A 10,856-nucleotide genomic window follows, 5' to 3' on the forward strand; every position below is an offset into this window, starting at 1 on the left:
TCTTGTTGTCTGTGAGGACTTTCACATTTTATCACGATTTGGTTATATCCATAGCTTTCTTTGTTTCACAGACCAGCGTAGGGGATAACATCCGAAACTGCGGGAAGCTCATAAAGAAGGGAATTATGGGTAAAAAAATAATCACCGGATGCAGAATATCCGATGTCAGTTTCATCCGAGTTTTATCAAGAGAAAGATTAAAAAATGGGAGATTTTTATTAGCAAAGTACGTTTTGTAACTGTGTTTTATGTATCGCTAGAATATTTGATATCATTTCAGGAATAAATGTCGAAAAAATGTATGAAATATTGTTCATTATAATATCACATGTCACTTTCAATTACGTTTGGGCTCAAAGCAACAAGCGTGTGCCGTTGATCATGAAACTTTTATTCCGTAATAAACAGATGATAGTTATCGTTACAAATTAATTTCACTTAGGTTTTTTATGAAACCTAATTACATATGTCCGACCTACAGAGGTTGTTATATGTTTGACTGACACAGTGTAAACGTGAAATATGTTTATTTTAAGTAGCTTTACCAGAAAGCAACCGGAACATGAAAGTTCTTGATGATTTGCTTACAATCCAAATCAATCACATCTCACAATTACATTTCCAAGTGATGCTCATTGTAGTAGTTGGTAGTTACATCAGTGAACCACATGCGGATGGCAAATAATATGTTATCCATATCAAATGGGATAAACCACCTCAGATGTATCATGAAAGTCACTGGCTGTAGTAGATGTATGAAGGTGACAGGGTGTAGTAGATGTATCATGAAGGTGTCAGGGTGTAGTAGATGTATCATGAAGGTGACAGGCTGTAGTAGAGGTCTGATCTAGGTGACAGGGTGTAGTAGATGTCTGATCTAGGTGACAGGGTGTAGTAGATGTATGAAAGTGACAGGGTGTAGTAGAGGTCTGATCTAGGTGACAGGGTGTAGTAGATGTCTGATCTAGGTGACAGGGTGTAGTAGATGTCTGATCAAGGTGACGGGGTGTAGTAGATGTCTGATCTAGGTGACAGGGTGTAGTAGAGGTCTGATCTAGGTGACAGGGTGTAGAAGAGGTCTGATCTAGGTGACAGGGTGTAGTAGATGTCTGATCTAGGTGACAGGGTGTAGTAGAGGTCTGATGAAGGTGACAGGGTGTAGTAGAGGTCAGATCAAGGTGACAGGGTGTAGTAGAGGTCTGATCTAGGTGACAGGGTGTAGTAGATGTCTGATCAAGGTGACAGGGTGTAGTAGAGGTGTGATCTAGGGGACACGGTGTAGTAGAGGTCTGATCAAGGTGACAGGGTGTAGTAGAGGTCTGATCAAGGTGACAGGGTGTAGTAGAGGTCTGGTCAAGGTGACAGGGTGTAGTAGAGGTCTGATGAAGGTGACATGCTGTAGTAGAGGTCTGATCAAGGTGACAGGGTGTAGTAGATGTATGAAGGTGACAGGGTGTAGTAGATGTATGATGAAGGTGACATGCTGTAGTAGAGGTCTGATGAAGGTGACAGGATGTAGTAGAGGTCTGATCAAGGTGACAGGGTGTAGTAGATGTCTGATGAAGGTGACACGGTGTAGTAGAGGTCTGATCAAGGTGACAGGGTGTAGTAGAGGTCTGATGAAGGTGACAGGATGTAGTAGAGGTCTGATCAAGGTGACAGGGTGTAGTAGATGTCTGATGAAGGTGACACGGTGTAGTAGAGGTCTGGTCAAGGTGACAGGGTGTAGTAGAGGTCTGATGAAGGTGACAGGGTGTAGTAGAGGTCTGATCAAGGTGACAGGGTGTAGTAGAGGTCTGATGGAGGTGACAGGGTGTAGTAGAGGTCTGATGAAGGTGACAGGGTGTAGTAGATGTCTGATCAAGGTGACAGGGTGTAGTAGAGGTCTGATGAAGGTGACAGGGTGTAGTAGAGGTCAGATCAAGGTGACACGGTGTAGTAGAGGTCTGATAAAGGTGACAGGGTGTAGTAGATGTCTGATGAAGGTGACACGGTGTAGTAGAGGTCTGATCAAGGTGACAGGGTGTAGTAGAGGTCTGATCAAGGTGACAGGGTGTAGTAGAGGTCTGGTCAAGGTGACAGGGTGTAGTAGAGGTCTGATGAAGGTGACATGCTGTAGTAGAGGTCTGATCAAGGTGACAGGGTGTAGTAGATGTATGATGAAGGTGACATGCTGTAGTAGAGGTCTGATGAAGGTGACAGGATGTAGTAGAGGTCTGATCAAGGTGACAGGGTGTAGTAGATGTCTGATGAAGGTGACACGGTGTAGTAGAGGTCTGATCAAGGTGACAGGGTGTAGTAGAGGTCTGATCTAGGTGACAGGGTGTAGTAGAGGTCTGATCAAGGTGACAGGGTGTAGTAGAGGTCTGGTCAAGGTGACAGGGTGTAGTAGAGGTCTGATCAAGGTGACAGGGTGTAGTAGAGGTCTGATCAAGGTGACAGGGTGTAGTAGAGGTCTGATGGAGGTGACAGGGTGTAGTAGAGGTCTGATGAAGGTGACAGGGTGTAGTAGATGTCTGATCAAGGTGACAGGGTGTAGTAGAGGTCTGATGAAGGTGACAGGGTGTAGTAGAGGTCAGATCAAGGTGACACGGTGTAGTAGAGGTCTGATAAAGGTGACAGGGGTAGTAGATGTCTGATGAAGGTGACACGGTGTAGTAGAGGTCTGATCAAGGTGACAGGGTGTAGTAGAGGTCTGATCTATGTGACAGGGTGTAGTAGAGGTCTGATGAAGGTGACAGGGTGTAGTAGATGTCTGATGAAGGTGACACGGTGTAGTAGAGGTCTGATCAAGGTGACAGGGTGTAGTAGAGGTCTGATCTAGGTGACATGCTGTAGTAGAGGTCTGATCAAGGTGACAGTGTGTAGTAGATGTCTGATGAAGGTGACAGGGTGTAGTAGAGGTCTGATCAAGGTGACAGGGTGTAGTAGAGGTCTGGTCAAGGTGACAGGGTGTAGTAGAGGTCTGATCAAGGTGACAGGGTGTAGTAGAGGTCTGATGAAGGTGACAGGGTGTAGTAGAGGTCTGATGGAGGTGACAGGGTGTAGTAGAGGTCTGATGAAGGTGACAGGGTGTAGTAGAGGTCAGATCAAGGTGACAGGGTGTAGTAGAGGTCTGATCTAGGTGACAGGGTGTAGTAGATGTCTGATCTAGGTGACATGGTGTAGTAGATGTATGAAGGTGACAGGGTGTAGTAGAGGTCTGATGAAGGTGACAGGGTGTAGTAGAGGTCTGATGAAGGTGACAGGCTGTAGTAGAGGTCTGATCTAGGTGACAGGGTGTAGTAGATGTATCATGAAAGTGACAGGGTGTAGTAGAGGTCAGATCAAGGTGACAGCGTGTAGTAGAGGTCTGATCTAGGTGACAGGGTGTAGTAGAGGTCTGATCTAGGTGACAGGGTGTAGTAGATGTATGAAGGTGACAGGGTGTAGTAGAGGTCAGATCAAGGTGACAGGGTGTAGTAAAGGTCGGATCAAGGTGACAGGGTGTAGTAGAGGTCGGATCAAGGTGACAGGGTGTAGTAGAGGTATGATCTAGGTGACATGGTGTAGAAGAGGTCTGATGAAGGTGACAGGGTGTAGTAGAGGTCTGATGAAGGTGACAGGGTGTAGTAGAGGTCTGATCTAGGTGACAGGGTGTAGTAGATGTCTGATCAAGGTGACAGGGTGTAGTAGAGGTCTGATCAAGGTGACAGGGTGTAGTAGAGGTCTGATGAAGGTGACAGAGTGTAGTAGAGGTCTGATCAAGGTGACAGGGTGTAGTAGAGGTCTGATCTAGGGGACACGGTGTAGTAGAGGTCTGATCAAGGTGACAGGGTGTAGTAGAGGTCTGATCAAGGTGACAGGGTGTAGTAGAGGTCTGATCAAGGTGACATGCTGTAGTAGAGGTCTGATCTAGGTGACAGGATGTAGTAGAGGTCTGATCTAGGTGACAGGGTGTAGTAGAGGTCTGGTCAAGGTGACAGGGTGTAGTAGAGGTCTGATCAAGGTGACAGGGTGTAGTAGAGGTCTGATGAAGGTGACAGTGTGTAGTAGATGTCTCATCTAGGTGACAGGGTGTAGTAGATGTATGAAGGTGACAGGGTGTAGTAGATGTATGAAGGTGACAGGGTGTAGTAGAGGTCTGATGAAGGTGACAGGATGTAGTAGAGGTCTGATCAAGGTGACATGGTGTAGTAGAGGTCTGATCAAGGTGACGGGCTGTAGTAGAGGTCTGATGAAGGTGACGGGTGTAGTAGAGGGTCTGATCTAGGTGACAATGGTGTAGTAGATTATGAAGTGACAGGGTGTAGTAGAGGTCTGATGAAGGTGACAGGCTGTAGTAGAGGTCTGATCTAGGTGACAGGGTGTAGTAGATGTATCATGAAAGTGACAGGGTGTAGTAGAGGTCAGATCAAGGTGACAGCGTGTAGTAGAGGTCTGATCTAGGTGACAGGGTGTAGTAGAGGTCTGATCTAGGTGACAGGGTGTAGTAGATGTATGAAGGTGACAGGGTGTAGTAGATGTATCGTGAAAGTGACAGGGTGTAGTAGAGGTCAGATCAAGGTGACAGGGTGTAGTAAAGGTCGGATCAAGGTGACAGGGTGTAGTAGAGGTCGGATCAAGGTGACAGGGTGTAGTAGAGGTATGATCTAGGTGACATGGTGTAGAAGAGGTCTGATGAAGGTGACAGGGTGTAGTAGAGGTCTGATGAAGGTGACAGGGTGTAGTAGAGGTCTGATCTAGGTGACAGGGTGTAGTAGATGTCTGATCAAGGTGACAGGGTGTAGTAGAGGTCTGATGAAGGTGACAGGGTGTAGTAGAGGTCTGATCTAGGTGACAGGGTGTAGTAGATGTCTGATCAAGGTGACAGGGTGTAGTAGAGGTCTGATCAAGGTGACAGGGTGTAGTAGAGGTCTGATGAAGGTGACAGAGTGTAGTAGAGGTCTGATCAAGGTGACAGGGTGTAGTAGAGGTCTGATCTAGGGGACAGGGTGTAGTAGAGGTCTGATCAAGGTGACAGGGTGTAGTAGAGGTCTGATCAAGGTGACAGGGTGTAGTAGAGGTCTGATCAAGGTGACATGCTGTAGTAGAGGTCTGATCTAGGTGACAGGATGTAGTAGAGGTCTGATCTAGGTGACAGGGTGTAGTAGAGGGTCTGGTCAAGGTGACAGGGTGTAGTAGAGGTCTGATCAAGGTGACAGGGTGTAGTAGAGGTCTGATGAAGGTGACAGTGTGTAGTAGATGTCTCATCTAGGTGACAGGGTGTAGTAGATGTATGAAGGTGACAGGGTGTAGTAGATGTATGAAGGTGACAGGGTGTAGTAGATGTCTGATGAAGGTGACAGGATGTAGTAGAGGTCTGATCAAGGTGACATGGTGTAGTAGAGGTCTGATCAAGGTGACGGGCTGTAGTAGAGGTCTGATGAAGGTGACAGGGTGTAGTAGAGGTCTGATCTAGGTGACATGGTGTAGTAGATGTATGAAGGTGACAGGGTGTAGTAGAGGTCTGATGAAGGTGACAGGCTGTAGTAGAGGTCTGATCTAGGTGACAGGGTGTAGTAGATGTATCATGAAAGTGACAGGGTGTAGTAGAGGTCAGATCAAGGTGACAGCGTGTAGTAGAGGTCTGATCTAGGTGACAGGGTGTAGTAGAGGTCTGATCTAGGTGACAGGGTGTAGTAGATGTATGAAGGTGACAGGGTGTAGTAGATGTATCGTGAAAGTGACAGGGTGTAGTAGAGGTCAGATCAAGGTGACAGGGTGTAGTAAAGGTCGGATCAAGGTGACAGGGTGTAGTAGAGGTCGGATCAAGGTGACAGGGTGTAGTAGAGGTATGATCTAGGTGACATGGTGTAGAAGAGGTCTGATGAAGGTGACAGGGTGTAGTAGAGGTCTGATGAAGGTGACAGGGTGTAGTAGAGGTCTGATCTAGGTGACAGGGTGTAGTAGATGTCTGATCAAGGTGACAGGGTGTAGTAGAGGTCTGATCTAGGGGACACGGTGTAGTAGAGGTCTGATCAAGGTGACGGGGTGTAGTAGAGGTCTGATCAAGGTGACAGGGTGTAGTAGAGGTCTGATCAAGGTGACATGCTGTAGTAGAGGTCTGATCAAGGTGACAGGGTGTAGTAGATGTCTGATCAAGGTGACAGGGTGTAGTAGAGGTCTGATCAAGGTGACAGGGTGTAGTAGAGGTCTGATCAAGGTGACAGGTGTAGTAGAGGTCTGATGAAGGTGACAGGGTGTAGTAGATGGTCCTGATCTAGGTGACAGGGTGTAGTAGAGGGTCTGATCGAAGGTGACAGGGTGTAGTAGATGTCTGATGAAGGTGACATGTGTAGTAGAGGTCTGATTAAGGTGACAGGGTGTAGTAGAGGTCTGATCAAGGTGACAGGGTGTAGTAGAGGTCTAATGAAGGTGACAGGGTGTAGTAGATGTCTGATCAAGGTGACATGGTGTAGTAGAGGTCTGATCAAGGTGACAGGGTGTAGTAGAGGTCTGATCAAGGTGACATGGTGTAGTAGAGGTCTGATCTAGGTGACAGGGTGTAGTAGAGGTCTGATAAAGGTGACAGGGTGTAGTAGAGGTCTGATCTAGGTGACATGGTGTAGAAGAGGTCTGATCAAGGTGACAGGGTGTAGTAGAGGTCTGATGAAGGTGACAGGGTGTAGTAGAGGTCTGATCTAGGGGACACGGTGTAGAAGAGGTCTGATCAAGGTGACAGGGTGTAGTAGAGGTCTGGTCAAGGTGACAGGGTGTAGTAGAGGTCTGATCAAGGTGACAGGGTGTAGTAGAGGTCTGATCAAGGTGACAGGGTGTAGTAGAGGTCTGGTCAAGGTGACAGGGTGTAGTAGAGGTCTGATCAAGGTGACAGGGTGTAGTAGAGGTCTGATCTAGGTGACAGGGTGTAGTAGATGTATGAAGGTGACAGGGTGTAGTAGAGGTCTGATCTAGGTGACAGGGTGTAGTAGATGTATGAAGGTGACAGGGTGTAGTAGAGGTCAGATCAAGGTGACAGGGTGTAGTAGATGTATCGTGAAAGTGACAGGGTGTAGTAGAGGTCAGATCAAGGTGACAGGGTGTAGTAAAGGTCAGATCAAGGTGACAGGGTGTAGTAGAGGTCTGATGAAGGTGACATGGTGTAGTAGAGGTCTGATCAAGGTGACACGGTGTAGTAGAGGTCTGATCTAGGTGACAGGGTGTAGTAGATGTCTGATCTAGGTGACAGGGTGTAGTAGATGTATGAAGGTGACAGGGTGTAGTAGATGTATGAAGGTGACAGGGTGTAGTAGAGGTCTGATGAAGGTGACAGGATGTAGTAGAGGTCTGATCAAGGTGACATGGTGTAGTAGAGGTCTGATCAAGGTGACGGGCTGTAGTAGATGTATGAAAGTGACAGGGTGTAGTAGAGGTCTGATGAAGGTGACAGGATGTAGTAGAGGTCTGATCAAGGTGACATGGTGTAGTAGAGGTCTGATCAAGGTGACGGGCTGTAGTAGAGGTCTGATGAAGGTGACAGGGTGTAGTAGAGGTCTGATCTAGGTGACATGGTGTAGAAGAGGTCTGATCAAGGTGACAGGGTGTAGTAGAGGTCTGATGAAGGTGACAGGGTGTAGTAGAGGTCTGATCTAGGGGACACGGTGTAGAAGAGGTCTGATCAAGGTGACAGGGTGTAGTAGAGGTCTGGTCAAGGTGACAGGGTGTAGTAGAGGTCTGATCAAGGTGACAGGGTGTAGTAGAGGTCTGATCAAGGTGACAGGGTGTAGTAGAGGTCTGATCAAGGTGACAGGGTGTAGTAGAGGTCTGGTCAAGGTGACAGGGTGTAGTAGAGGTGTGATCAAGGTGACAGGGTGTAGTAGAGGTCTGATCTAGGTGACAGGGTGTAGTAGATGTATGAAGGTGACAGGGTGTAGTAGAGGTCTGATCTAGGTGACAGGGTGTAGTAGATGTATGAAGGTGACAGGGTGTAGTAGAGGTCAGATCAAGGTGACAGGGTGTAGTAGATGTATCGTGAAAGTGACAGGGTGTAGTAGAGGTCAGATCAAGGTGACAGGGTGTAGTAAAGGTCAGATCAAGGTGACAGGGTGTAGTAGAGGTCTGATGAAGGTGACATGGTGTAGTAGAGGTCTGATCAAGGTGACACGGTGTAGTAGAGGTCTGATCTAGGTGACAGGGTGTAGTAGATGTCTGATCTAGGTGACAGGGTGTAGTAGAGGTCTGATGAAGGTGACAGGGTGTAGTAGATGTCTGATCTAGGTGACAGGGTGTAGTAGAGGTCTGATGAAGGTGGCAGGGTGTAGTAGAGGTGTGATCTAGGTGACAGTGTGTAGTAGAGGTCTGGTCAAGGTGACAGGGTGTAGTAGAGGTCTGATCTAGGTGACAGGGTGTAGTAGAGGTGTGATCTAGGTGACAGGGTGTAGTAGAGGTCTGATGAAGGTGACAGGGTGTAGTAGATGTATCATGAAGTTGACAGGGTGTAGTAGAGGTCTGATCTAGGTGACAGGGTGTAGTAGAGGTCTGATGAAGGTGACAGGGTGTAGTAGAGGTCTGATGAAGGTGACAGGGTGTAGTAGATGTCTGATGAAGGTGACAGGGTGTAGTAGATGTATCGTGAAAGTGACAGGATGTAGTAGAGGTCTGATCAAGGTGACAGGGTGTAGTAGAGGTCTGATCTAGGTGACAGGGTGTAGTAGATGTCTCATCTAGGTGACAGGGTGTAGTAGAGGTCTGGTCAAGGTGACAGGGTGTAGTAGAGGTCTGATCAAGGTGACAGGGTGTAGTAGAGGTCTGGTCAAGGTGACAGGGTGTAGTAGATGTCTGATCAAGGTGACAGGGTGTAGTAGAGGTCTGGTCAAGGTGACAGGGTGTAGTAGAGGTCTGATCAAGGTGACAGGGTGTAGTAGAGGTCTGATGAAGGTGACAGGGTGTAGTTGAGGTCTGATGAAAGTGACAGGATGTAGTAGAGGTATGATCAAGGTGACAGGGTGTAGTAGATGTCTCATCTAGGTGACAGGGTGTAGTAGAGGTCTGATCTAGGTGACAGGGTGTAGTAGATGTCTGATCTAGGTGACAGGATGTAGTAGATGTATGAAGGTGACAGGGTGTAGTAGAGGTCTGATCTAGGTGACATGGTGTAGTAGAGGTCTGATCTAGGTGACAGGGTGTAGTAGATGTATATGAAGGTGACAGGGTGTAGTAGATGTCTCATCTAGGTGACAGGGTGTAGTAGATGTCTCATCTAGGTGACAGGGTGTAGTAGATGTCTCATCTAGGTGACAGGGTGTAGTAGAGGTCTGATGAAGGTGACAGGGTGTAGTAGAGGTCTGATGAAGGTGACAGGGTGTAGTAGAGGTCTGATGAAGGTGACAGGGTGTAGTAGAGGTCTGATGAAGGTGACAGGGTGTAGTAGAGGTCTGATCTAGGTGACATGCTGTAGTAGAGGTCTGATCAAGGTGACAGGGTGTAGTAGAGGTCTGATGAAGGTGACAGGGTGTAGTAGATGTATGAAGGTGACAGGGTATAGTAGATGTATGAAGGTGACAGGGTGTAGTAGAGGTCTGATCAAGGTGACATGCTGTAGTAGATGTATGATGAAGGTGACAGGGTGTAGTAGATGTATGAAGGTGACAGGGTGTAGTAGATGTATGAAGGTGACAGGGTGTAGTAGAGGTCTGATCTAGGTGACAGGGTGTAGTAGAGGTCTGATGAAGGTGACAGGGTGTAGTAGAGGTCTGATCAAGGTGACAGGGTGTAGTAGAGGTCAGATCAAGGTGACATGGTGTAGTAGATGTATGAAAGTGACAGGGTGTAGAAGAGGTCTGATGAAGGTGACAGGGTGTAGTAGAGGTCTGATCAAGGTGACAGGGTGTAGAAGAGGTCTGATGAAGGTGACAGGGTGTAGTAGAGGTCTGATCAAGGTGACAGGGTGTAGAAGAGGTCTGATAAAGGTGACATGGTGTAGAAGAGGTCTGATGAAGGTGACAGGGTGTAGTAGAGGTCTGATCAAGGTGACAGGATGTAGTAGAGGTCTGATGAAGGTGACAGGGTGTAGTAGAGGTCTGATCAAGGTGACAGGGTGTAGAAGAGGTCTGATAAAGGTGACATGGTGTAGAAGAGGTCTGATGAAGGTGACAGGGTGTAGTAGAGGTCTGATCAAGGTGACAGGGTGTAGTAGATGTCTGATCAAGGTGACAGGGTGTAGTAGAGGTATGATCAAGGTGACAGGGTGTAGTAGAGGTCTGATCAAGGTGACAGGCTGTAGTAGAGGTCTGATCAAGGTGACAGGCTGTAGTAGAGGTCTGATCAAGGTGACAGGGTGTAGTAGAGGTCTGATCTAGGTGACAGGGTGTAGTAGAGGTCTGATCAAGATGACATGGTGTAGTAGAGGTATTATCAAGGTGACAGGGTATAGTAGAGGTCTGATCTAGGTGACAGGTAGTAGTCACCGAAACGTCACTCTTATAACATATATATAAATAGAAATATTTGTAATCAAAATAGAGGTATACCTAGTTTGAATACAGATACTTGTATTTGTGTATAAAATAGAAATATTTGTATTTAGAATACATATATATTTAATTTGATTATTTGTACCGAGATTGAATATATATGTATATAAGATACAGATATCGCATTTATCAAATAAATAGAGATATCTTAAATAAAAATAGAGATATCTTGTATTCAAATTGAGATATATATATTTGAAATAAACCCATGAAGTAGTTTCGCGGTCAGTATATTTTTCGCGGTTTGAAATGCATCTTCATTTTATATTAAATCATCCGTCTTTAATCAAATTAAGATATCTTTATTCAAATTAGAGATATATGTAATTAAATTACAGACAACTCTAGTTTCAAATACAGATATCT

Source organism: Pecten maximus, chromosome 18 (genome assembly GCF_902652985.1).
Source record: "Pecten maximus chromosome 18, xPecMax1.1, whole genome shotgun sequence".
Taxonomy (NCBI): domain Eukaryota; kingdom Metazoa; phylum Mollusca; class Bivalvia; order Pectinida; family Pectinidae; genus Pecten; species Pecten maximus.